Genomic DNA, 13,119 nt, shown 5'->3' with positions numbered 1-13,119 from the left:
TTCTGTGTATAAATAAAACAAAAAATCAATTTCAGTTTCGAGAAAACTGCTTTTTTTGACATGTCGAGAGTAGAGCACTACCTCAACGCTTTGCTTATGAGATGAGCAATAGAGTTTTGCAGTTTCAAGTTAAATTTAAAAGTGATAAATAATAGAATTTTATGAATTTTAAAATTCCTGACCTACTTAATTAATTATATTTTAGAAACAAACAACTTTTGTAACAGTATTTATAGTGAATTTTTTTTAATTAGTTAAATTTTCTACAAGTTTATGATTACAATTTATTTTATAATTTTACCTTCTATTTTGATAACGGAAGACTCATACATTGATTATAACCAAAATGAGGTTTCGAAGGCTGTGACTGACAACGCCGTTAAAGTTATAATGAAGTTATAATATGCATTGTTGATGTAAAGTATCTGACACTTTAGAAATCGTTGTAAAACACAATGCAATATCATAAAAACGATATAATTATTTTAAAAATTAAAAAAAAAAATGATTCACTAGAACTCTAATAAACATTAAGAAATGGAATGAAAACTGATTTGTGTCGACAATTTTCTTCACCTTAATATAAGATGTTTTATCTCTGGTGTTGAGAAAAAATTAAATTCTTACTATCCCACAATGAATCCTAAAAAATTAACTATTATGAATCTCCGTTGACTTGTGTAATGGAAGAAAAAAATCAGAGCAATAAAATACAAGCTTATTGCATCAAATCTGCGCGAAAAAGCAAAAAGAGGAAGCTGAAAATATCCTGCAGATTATACCTAGAATCTTTCATTATTTTTCAAGCTCAAATCTCCACCAAAACTTTGAGCTCCCGAAATTTTTCAAGGCTTGAAGCTAAAAATCTGAACACGACTTTTACGTTAGTAACCAGGAGTCCAAGTCCTGTAAGCAATGAATAATATTCTTTAAGGCCGAATTTACAGTCGCAGTAGGAAATAAGCCGACTAATTTTGGCCAAGAGATGAACGGCAACATTCACAGTTAGAGCCAGCGACACATACCCAGTCCAGCAGAAGATTCAATGATAGCGAATTAGACTAGCAGACCAGTGAAGGGTCAAATTTCCGGCTACGAGATGACAACTAAATCCCGGAGAGCAACTAAGAATCAAAGTCTACCGTATGAAATAGCAATCAAGAACTAACATTCATCAAAAGCTGATATCATTTCAAAGATTTCAGTCACATTTTCATTATATCAATGAACATCACATCCGTAATAAACACACTCTAAGGGATCTCATTTAGAAGATTACATATGCATTCTCTTGATTATTTAATGATACACGGAGAAAATTTTATAGTAGAGCTTATTACCTAGTTATGGTGAAATCTATTAAATGAGCTCGATAGTAGTAAATATTATTTAAATAATTATGTGAACCATCTGAATTGTAGTATTTACCATCCTGATGGTAACGACTACTATTATGATGGTAATCAGTAATAATAGCTTTTATTATTTTTTTCACTAGTTACTATTATTATCAAAATCGTAATTCCTAATATAACCTGATGGTTGCAGTTACCATGAGTAATAATAATAGTTACTATCTAAGCTACACAGTAATAGTATATTACACTACAATGGCAGAAAGTTTGAGATTCCTGCACTGTGCGCCATGATGCCCGAGGCGAAGCCGAGGGCATCATGGCGCGGAGTTCAGGGCTCTCAAACTTTCTGCCCGTGTGGTGTATACTATTTTTCTTTATTTTCGACTGAAAGTACGCTGACTTACAAATCAATTAACGTTACAGTTAAATGTTCTTAGTATGTTGTCGATGCCCGCCCGACATTTGCGGCACGAGCGAAGCGAGTGCGGCTGGTCGGGGCGGTCATCGACTTCATCTAAATAGACAAAAATAATAGTAACTTTTTAAAATTAAATTAATTCAATTGAATAGTCTTATTTTTATTAATTTTTGATTACTCAAATACATTAAAATCATTCATTTTATCAGAATTTTAATTATTTCGAGTAATTTGTCAACTATTTTTAATTAATTATTGCATATTTTCTTTTTCATCACAACTATTACCAGTACATGAACTATAAGAATTATAAAAATTATTAATAATGAATGAAAAAATGATTCAATATTATTTGATCTTCCCATTTGACATGTTCGTCAATAAAAATATTAATGAAAATTTATTATTAAGATATTTAATTTTTGGAGCAAAAGAAAAATTTTCTCAAGACAAGAAAATTTACTTCTGTCAAGAACTTAATTTTTGGAACAAGAGAGAAATTTTCTCAAAACAAGAAAATTTTCTTGATTTAAATAGTCTTGGATCAAGACACGTATTTCTTGAAGCAAGGGAATTAATTTTGTTGGAATAAGTGAAATTTCTTGTGTCAAGAAAATAATTAGGAAGAAAAATATTTTCTTGGTTCAAGTGAACCTTTCTTTCTGTGTAAATATTTATCTGCAGACTTTTTAGGTAACGTATCTGTTCTTATAATTAGATTAGCTTCCGTATCGAAATTCCTTAAAATTTCCTTTTGATGATGATAACGCATTCATTTTTAAAATTTTTATTATTTTTCACTCGATATAATTTTTTAGATTATAATTTTCAACTCACAACGACATAAGAACCCACAAAATCAATTTTAAGGTTAGGCCGGAGTGCAAAATAAACCGCGCCAGCTTTGGTGAATACTTTTTTTCGCTGCCTCGTACATCAATTCAGTGCACAACTAGTTTCTTCCAGCGCACTAGAGCAGCGCGCATGCGCGCCCCTACCAAAGCATAAATGTCGGTCTTTCTGATTCCCAACAGAAGTAGCAAGTACGTGCTTTCGGCCGTGAATAAAGTAAAAAATTTTTCGTCATTGTGTGGAGTGTTAAAATTTGTGTGTTGAATATTACACTCTAAAGTGTAGAATTTAAGTGGAAAATTCAAAAGTGCACGCCTCATAATCGTATTTTCTACAATAAAATTGATTAAAATATAATACAAAAAAGTTTGGAAAATCCAAATGAGCATGCCTTAAGCGCTCATGTCATACACAAATTATTAAGATTGACTGTTATTTCGTTTGAGGCTTTACGGTTACGATTTCATTCTTTATTATCCGTTTTTTTGTTTGAATTTTTCCGCGAGTGATGGTATCTCCTCTGTAGGTTGAGCTAAAAAAAAAAATTTTAACAGATGATAAAACAGTTAGTAATTATACCATCATGTATGTATAGTTTCTTCTTGTTCATAGTTATTTCAATCTTATTTTATGAAAAATAATATATATGGCTGCCGAAATCGCAGAAAAAGTCACCGAACTGACAGTCGGAAAAAATTAACTGTATTGAAACAGAATTATTTTGACACGCCATTTTCACAAGGGTTCTGGCAAATTCCCTAAGAAATAAAACAAAAAAAAAAACTAAATCGTGAAAATGATTTTTGACATAGTTGTGGTGTTATCAAGCCCAGTGCTCCTGTGAATATCACACTCTTATTCATTTAATTCGTCAGAAAAACGAGTTTTTCCTGAGAAATCTTATTTAATCGATAAGAAAATCTTTTTAACGTGTTCTGTAGTTATTATTATTTATCTCAATATGCTTATTATACATAATTTTTTTCGTGAAAATTATGAAAATCACGTTACAATCGAAATCACGATTTTTAGGCGAGAGTAGAGCATACCTGCGTGCTTCGCGCTTAACTCTTCGTCACTCGCGTCTTTTTTAGTTTCTCGCTCGCACTATAGTGAGTCTCGATAGGTTGAGTAGTTGTTAGGCGGCGATCTGCTCATGACGCGAGTGACGAAGGGTTAAGGCATGCAATAAAAAATGATAAAAAACAGAAAACTCTGCTATGATTTAGTGGCGTTATAATTCTAAAATGAGGAAAAAAAATACTCTAATAAAATGTATATACAGATATACAAATACACAGTCATATCTTAGTTTTTTATAAATAATAATTAAACGACAGTAAATTAAATGCTCATATTAATTGAGAAAGTCCGCAGCGTGTTACTTTAGATGAGAAAAAAAAATTATTCCGGGACGATTATTTTTTCGACCAATATTCCTGCCCCACACACGGATGTCCAGAAAAGATTATTTTTAATGTTATTATTTACTATGTTAAGCAAAATAATTGTTATTGAAATATATTTTGTGCCTGACAAATTATTAGACTTGATATAAGGGCACTCATATTATCCTGGAGGTGCGATATAAGTAAAAAATCAATTTCAGTTTCGAGAAAACTGCTTTTTGACATGTCGAGAGTAGAGCACTACCTCAACGCTTCGCTTATTAGGCCTGCAATAAAAGCCTTAATCTCCGTGATAGTAACAACGACTTTCACCACCCGTACTGAAAAAATTAGGAAAACGGTTGACCCTGAAGGCCATCCCTGCAACTTCCCGCTAATTCCATACTTAGGCGCTTAAAATTGCACCAATGACGTTTTTGAACTCTTCGAGCTCAAAAATACAATTTATGGGTTATTTTGAGCTCTCCGAGCTGAAAGAGATTGCTTTTCTATGCTTTAAAGCACTTCGAGCTCAAAAGTCTGATAGAGATTTGATAAGACACTATTTCTTGAATTTTTAAACCGCAATAACTTTTGAATGAATAAACCGATTTTTACGCGGTTAGAAGCATTCGACACAGTTTTTTAAGCCTCACAAAGAATCTTAAATTTTGAATTGATCGCGCTAGGAATTTTGGAGTTATTCCGAAAAAACACTTTTTTCGGTTTTCTTTCGTTCACGATATCTCTCGAACGAATCAACCGATTTTGACCGGACTGGTGGCGATCGACGTGGTTTTTCGAGGTTAAGAGCTGATTAGTTTTTGGAATCTAACCTTTAAGCCGTTTAAAAGTTATTCCAAAAAAACCACATTTGAAAAAAATTTTTTTTTTCAATTTTTTTAAGATTTCTCAAAATCTATTGATCTGAATCGGTCCAAATAGTTTTCAAAATCTAAGTTTAGTCAAGCCCTTTCGAATGGCACCAACTGCGATGAAATCGGTCAAGCCGTTCAAAAGTTATAAGCGGTTCACATACTTTCACACACACACACACACACACACACACACACACACACACACACACACACACACACACACACACACACACACACACACACACACACACACACACACACACACACACACACACACACACACACACACACACACACACACACACACACACATACAGACACCGTGACAACCTCGCGGGGATAGTCAGGGAAGCTTCCTGTGACCTTCAAACGTCGAGATCTGATGAAAACTCGATTTTTGCAAAACGAGGTGAAAACAATATCTTCCCGATTTTTGAAAATCTTCGATTTTCTTAGTGAGAAGTTAAAAATATACGCCGCATATACGGGGGCAAAAAAAAAGTATGTGGCGTATATATTTAATATGTGCGACGTATACGTATTTTTGTCAGCATATATGCGCATATATATTTTTTCAGTGTGGGCAGTTTCATGTCACCGAGCTTAATATCTTGAAGAAAAATAGGAAGTTATGGTAAGAACAGTCAAATACTATCTTGTTTGAGTTATTAAAGAGACATTGCTCATCAAAGAAACCCTAACCTCACTTCCTCCTGCACATTGATAACATTCTTCGCATCTAACCACTTACTTACCACAACGACGATCTCGAATTTAACTCTGCTGACTTCAGAATACTTCACTGCCGTATAATTGATTAGATCCACCTCTTCGTTTCTAGTAGACGAAACAACTGTCTTCAACTGAAACATAGACAAACATTCAATTTAGATGAACCAATTTTGATAGAAATAAGTCTGCAGAATTACTAAATTACTACAAAAGACAATTTGCAAAATCAGAAATCTTCAAGCTCAAGAATACGTTTTTCATATTGCACGCCTCATAGCGCGGAAGTGCTTGAGAGAGGCCTCTACTCTTGCCTAACTAAAATAAAGCAATTTTCGGAAGTAAAAATGTCTACACAGAAAAAAAGGTTCACTTGAGCCAAGAAAAATCATTTCTATCACTTAAGCCTAATTACCCGCGGGTACTTTATGACTTAAACAAGTTTCAGTATAGTGCTTAAAAATATTGCGTTGAGACTCAAACTTTGTATAAGAATATTTACAATACCAAGTATTGCAATATCGTTAAAATTTATAAGTGTGGAACTCAAACTTTTCTTTCAGTGTTTTTAACGCGTCATTTTGTTTTGATTTGCTTAGCGTCATTCAACGGAATTTTTCAAGTACAAAAATTGTTTACACGGTCTTGAGTCGATGGATCGAAAAAGTCGAAAGTTATCCAAAAAAAATTAATTATTTCAAAATTTTAAAGTGTCTAATAATTTTTCAAAAAAGTCAGGGTGCCCACATTGTTAAAGAATGTGCATTTAACAAAAGAATTTAATTTATATTTTATTTTGAAAAATAATCCATTGGATATTCAAGCACTGCAGTTTAAAAAAACACCGCGAAAGCTCGTTCTTGTTGAAAATGAGAATAACCCATTAACGTGAATATATCATATCTTCCCATCTGTTACGTTAATATCAAGCATACCTATTATATGTTTACCATGTTTTAGTAAAATATAAGTAATAAGCATTTAAACGTTTTTCATGGAATTTAAAAAACAAAACAACTTATATCGTATCTAAGTTCATTAACCAGAGCTTACAGAATAATGAACTCAATTTTATACGATATAAAACTTATTTAATACGTAGCGTGTATTTTGTATGAAATTAATGCATTGAAATTATTTCATACTAGCCACTACGGAAAAAAAGTCAAGTTGTACTAATTCCAACAAGTCATGCAATTTTTCTAGCCGATCGATCGATATTTAAAATCTTCTATTGTACATCAGTAAGCTTAGACAACTTGTAGTTTGAATGTTTGATTATTAAAAAGTGTCATTCGGTCACACATGGATAGGTAGATTTCTTGTAAGAATATTGGAAAAAAAACACTTTATTAAAAGGCAATAATGTCCTAAAATTTTTCTTTTATTATATTTTTGCAAATAACGATATGAGACTGACTACAACAAATAGATATTCAAAGACATCTACCTAAAAAATAGGATTTGTAACAGATGAAAGTCATTTGATGATAAAAGCTAAAAATTAATTTATTCTTGATATTTTTTTAACTTTCCCAACTACGAAATAAATTGAAAAAAGTATCAAAAGTCGATGAATAATATCTTAAATTGAAGATAACCATGTGAACTTTAAAATAAATTTAATAGATTTAAACTAACTTTTACGGCTTAAAATTCCTTTAAAGAAAAAGGGCCGAAATACGTTCATTGAAAAATTTTTTCAAATTTTTAAAATCACGGAATTAATTAAAAAAATCATCAAAACTCAACGAATAACAGCTTAAATTGAAGGTAATTAAATGAAGTTTGAGATAAATTTAATAGATTTCATCTCTCTTTTACATCTAGAAAATTATTTCCATAAAATATACGAAATTCAAAATTTTTTTTAAATAAAAAAAATTTTCGAACACCCACAGCTCGATAACTAACCGGCCGATTTTGCTCATCTTCGAGCTTGATCTTAGTATTGATCCACAGAGTGAGCCCGCATAGTTTCATAAAGATCGGTTGAGATCTGTGGGCGCAATTCTGCTGACATCGCGCGTTATATCACACATACATACACTGAGAAAACAGTTTGTTTGATTTAAATTCGTAGATTTATTTAAAATAACTTAAAAATACGTATTTAATATGAGCAAATTTATATTTTATTTAAATTTTGATTACTTTTAACCAAATACTATTTTGTTTTGGTTTATTTGATTGAACTCGCCCATTTATTTCATTCAAATAAGATTTATTAATAGTTAACAAATCTCGTTTGAAATAAATCATGACGTTTGTGTCGCTACTGTCGCTGTTTGAGTTATCGTAATTTTGATACCTTTATCTTCGCCTGTTATAATTGAGTAATTTTGTATATATACATAAATTTTTGATGAATTAAATAATGGAAAAAAAAACTATCAAAATCCAACTCGGATCTAATAATTTAAGTTTATTAGAAGATACCCCAATATAAATTATATAAATAAACTCATTCTCATTGCTTCCATAACCTTAAAAATATGTCAGATACACCGAAAGAAAAATTTCTTGACTGGAGAGCAAAATTCTTGGCTCAAGAAAATTTTCGGGTGTCTGAAGGAAGACCGAAGTTGTGTTGGCCGAAGTAAAAATTTTTCAAGAAATTCTATTCTTGGTGGAAGTAATTTTTTCTTAATTCAAATTATTATAAATACTTAATACAATAAATTTTTATATTTGATCAAGATTTTTAGATACTTTAGGGAAGCAGCGCCACCTACTTCAGCTGAGAAAAAAATTTTCTCACCTTGAGAAAATTTTTCTCTTGAACATTTGATACCCATTTTATATTATTTTTGCTTGCAATTATGCATATTGAATGAAAAAAAATGATTTAATATTATTTGATCTTCCTATTTAACATGTTAATCGATAAAAATATTAATGAAAATTTACTTCTATCGAGATATTTAATTTTTTGGAGCCCCGTACAAAAAAAATTTTGGTTCATGATAAATTTCCGGATGAACTTCAGATTGTGAAACAAATATGAATTTCATGATAAATTTCATCTTGAATTTCAGATGAAGTTCATGATGAATTTCATCGTAAATTCCAGCTGAATTTCATGATGAATTTGAAACAAATCGTCTATGAAACTTAATTTTTTTAATCTGTAAAAAAATATTCGCAGTCAATTATATTGAAATTTTTAGTTTTATTTATACTGACTCAACATTTACGATTCTATAACATCTATTTAGATTAAATTTTTGAAGAGGAAGAACACAATATGAAAAATAATATTTCGAAATTCATCACGAATTTCAGGGCGAATTCCAGCTGAATTTCATGATGAATTTGAAAGAAATCATATGTACAATTTAATTTTTCTAATATATAAAAAAATATTCGGAGTCAATAACATTGGAATTATTAGTTTTATTTATACTGACAAAATTTATAATTCTATAACTTCTATTTGGATAAATTTTTTGGAGTAAAAGAACACAATATGCAAAATAATATTCCGAAATTCATCATGAATTACAGGGTGAATTCCAGCTGAATTTCATGGTCGAAATTTAATTTTGCATATTGACTACTTTTACTTCAAAAAATTTATCCAAATATAAGTTCAAAAATCGTAAATATTGAGTCAGTATAAATAAAACTAAAAATTCCAATTGACTGCGAATATTTTTTTACAGATTAAAAAAATTAAGTTTCATATACGATTTATTTCAAATTCATTATGAAATTCATATTTGTTTCACAATCTGAAGTTCATCCAGAAATTCATCATGAACCAAATTTTTTTTTGTACGGGGCGAGAGAGAAATTTTCTCGATTAAAAAATTTACTTCTATCAAGAACAAAATTTTTTAGAGCAAGAGGCTGAATTTTCTCAAAACAACAAGATTTTCTTGACTTAAATAAATTTTCTTGAATCAAGATACGTATTTCTTAAAGCAAGAGAATTAATTTTGTTGAAATAAGTGAAATTTCTTGTGTCAAAAAAAAATTTTTTTTCGCTCAAGAAAACATTTAGGAAGAAAAATATTTTCTTGACTCAAGTGAACTTTTTTTATGTGTTTTATTTACTATATTACAGAGCATAATTTCTTTATCGACATTAAAAGATCACATTTGTTTAAAGTTAGCAAATTTGATTTGACTGAAATAAATAATTTTAAAGTATTAAAGAAATATTTGTTAACTATAAACAAATAGCTATTTGATTGAAATATATACACTGAATAAACCATATCTTTGTCTGAAATAAATCAATTTAATTGTGTCAAATAAGTATTAGTTGGTGGTATTTAAATAAAAGATTTCTTTATAATAAACGAGTTTTATTTGATTCAAATAAATCGTTCTCTTAGTGTATAAACTTTTGAACCGATGCCATTTTTCGACATTACTCGATGAAATAAAACATATTATGTCAAAATTTTCTTAAAATTACATGAGACCAGTTACAGCAGATAGATTTCTAAAGAAATCTACCTAATAAGGTCTAGGAGCTAATAAATAAGGTCAGCACAAATTTAAAGACTTCATAGATCACTTTTAAACCCATTAAATAATCGAAAATATTTTTTATTCACTTTTTATGGGTAAAAAAAAACTTTGCTAAATCTTCCTACACTGAGAAAACGGTTTGTTTGACTCAAATACACAGATTTATTTGAGATGAATCAAAAATATTTATTTAATGTTAACAAATTTCTTTTATATAAATATATTCCTTTGAATCAAATACTACTTCGTTTTGGTTTATTTAATTGAATCGACTCATTTATTTCATTCAAATAAAGATTTGTTAACTATTAACAAATCTCGCTTCAAGTAAATTACGCTTGGTGTCGCTATTTTTGAATGTAAGAGTATTGTTTACATTTGACTTTTTTATGACCAACCACTATTTCTTTTATATTTATTTTATTATAATATTAATTTACCTATTGATCTTAAAGAAATTTTATTTTGTCCGGTTGTGAATTACTATTTTTTTTCACTAATTTTTTTTAAAATTCTAAAATCCGTGTCGTTTAGTAATAATTTTTTACAGAAAATTTTCAAATGTGTTATTGAATATAAAATTTGTATATTTTATAACAATATTAGTTTATTTTCGTAAGAAAATATATCTATTACTTATAATACTAATAAAAATACGATGATTACTATGATACTGAAGTTAGCCGTCAGCTGTCAATTTTAAAAATTTTAATAACAAATCAATTACAATAAAAAAATGCTCCTAAAAAATTTACACTTATAATTTTTATTAATTTTAACATGTGAAATTTTTTAATAATAATTTTATTGTTATGAAAGTCGAAAAAATTTACAGATGTCTGTTAATTTTAAATAATAAAGTTAGTCGACATTTTTTATTTTTTTATTTTGCTTAATGTGTTAAATTAGAACTAAATAATATTTTTTTTTAATAAAATTTTTTTGCTAAGAAACACTACAATTATTTAAAAAAGGCATCAATGTATTATAGGTTTATTTCTGTGTAAAAGTCATAAAATAACAAAATCCGCTATTCATTTAATGCTGTGGTTATGAAACTTCAAAAATTGAGCGGTATTATTTTATCTTGTTCGCATTCATACAGCTTCCTTTTTAATTAATTTTTCAATAAAGTCTGTCTACGTTTCTTTCAGTGCATACCGACAGCCTACGAAGACGTAAAAGTCATGGAGGAGGACGTGGACGTGAAGAATGGAAAGAGTGAGGATAACGTAGAGTTAAATTGTGAGTGATGTACAACAGTACAGTATTTCGCGACCCTCCAGTTGGTTTCCATGGCAATACAGATTGAAAGAAAGTCACGATGGATATTCAACGAGGCTTACGTTCAATAATTAATGTTGAAGCTTTATTTCTTCTATAGCTTACAATTTATATTATATGATACGATTCTTTATTCAATTCACCAATTTTTTATACTAACCAACTCTTCCTTACCACATAAGTTTTTAATTTTTATTCACAAGTCACAAACGAGGTAGTCAACTTAATTTTTTTTTGCATTATTTATTAATGAATATTTTTTAAAAACTTTTCTGAAAATCTTTCGGCAACGATGTCATTCGAACAAATCAACAGTTTTAGATACTGAGAAAAAAGTAACGTCATAAGTATAAAAATATAGTTTTTGTTATATTCGCTCCAAAAGTTCAACTTTTGAGCGCTGGGTGGCGTCCGAAAAAATACTCATTTTTAGAGACTCTACCATACCGCCTTTTTCCGCGGCCTAGGCCGCAAAGTTTACTTCTCCCTTTTTTTCCGTTCTGTCCTTATGCAATCGGATGAAATTTAGAACGAAATAAATCAAATTCTAGTGTACCGACCGATGGATTTTGACTAAATTTTAAACTTAGTTACTATTGAGTTGCGCTAATTCTTTCTCTGCTGGCAGTTTATTACGAAGCGGACCTAATGTTATTAAAATAACAACCACGTTATAAATAAATATTAATAAAAAGATAATGAATATAAAATTAAGTTTTTTTGCATTTCTGAAACTTTATAAAATTTGAATATGTCATTATTTGCCTCCTATCCCTCAAAAAGTAAAGCTATGGAGCGATAATAAGAAAAAAATATTGTATGTCATTTGGCCAACTCGGCTTCGCCTCGGACGTTAAAATTACGCCCATTTTCGACGTTTTCGTACATTTCCGCCATGATCCTTAAGCTCATATCGCAACATCGTCGTTGTCAGAAAATCGCCACTTTGCGACCATATGACATAAATTACTATTTCTCAACTTTGTTTGTAGTTATTCGAACTATGCATTAGTTAAAGTAACTATTAATAAATGTAAAAGCTCCCATAATTGACACTATAAGAGTGATCATGAATATTTGAATTTTTTTATCGTGGCTCAAATCAATATTGTAAATTTTTTTTTATAGGACACCATAATCATTGTTTTTACTTATATAATTTAATTAATTAACTTCAATAACAATACATTTGATAATTATTATATCAACTTAAAACTAACAGGTTGAATGTATGCATTATTGACAGCGCAAAAAGTTTAAAGAGCCGATCATTGACATACCATTGACCTTATTATTAACAGGTCTTTTATTACAGTTAAATTTATATTAACAATAATCATTTTTACTAACTAATGCAAAACTATCAATAATTTTTATTATTTTAAAATTCATTTAAGGCCTAGCTTTTCTATATTTTTTACCAGGTTTTTTTAGCAATTTTTTCTAGTCTCAAATACTTTGATTCTTATAAGATTATATGACAGTATGTAAACTTTAATACGTTGATATGTATGTTGAGGGGGTTCAGTTACCTTACATTATGGCCTATGTCGTTAGTTGACGCAAGTTAATTTTTGTGTCCCCATCATTGACATCCACTATTGCACGCCTCATAGCGCGAAGCGCGTGAGGTTGTGCTTTATACTCGACTCGTCAAGGTCAAGCAATTTTGTGATCTTTAAATGTCTCTATCACAACCATATTACACTTATACAATAATATAAGTAGAT

General features: G+C 29.6%; 1 protein-coding gene across 1 annotated transcript in view; it reads right to left on the bottom strand.

Annotated features, from left to right (window-relative positions):
• The window catches only part of LOC123271216, a 353,707-nt gene that overhangs the window by 314,595 nt on the left and 25,993 nt on the right, over window positions 1-13,119 (bottom strand). The window contains exon 2 of the mRNA XM_044737478.1: window positions 5,650-5,757. The gene's annotated coding sequence lies outside the window, so the exon portion shown is untranslated. The remainder of the gene's footprint in view (window positions 1-5,649; window positions 5,758-13,119) is intronic.

This window comes from Cotesia glomerata, linkage group LG9, assembly GCF_020080835.1.
Source record: "Cotesia glomerata isolate CgM1 linkage group LG9, MPM_Cglom_v2.3, whole genome shotgun sequence".
Lineage (NCBI taxonomy): Eukaryota > Metazoa > Arthropoda > Insecta > Hymenoptera > Braconidae > Cotesia > Cotesia glomerata.
The sequence above is the reverse complement of the archived record's forward strand: the minus strand, read 5'-3'. Positions and strand labels throughout refer to the sequence as shown.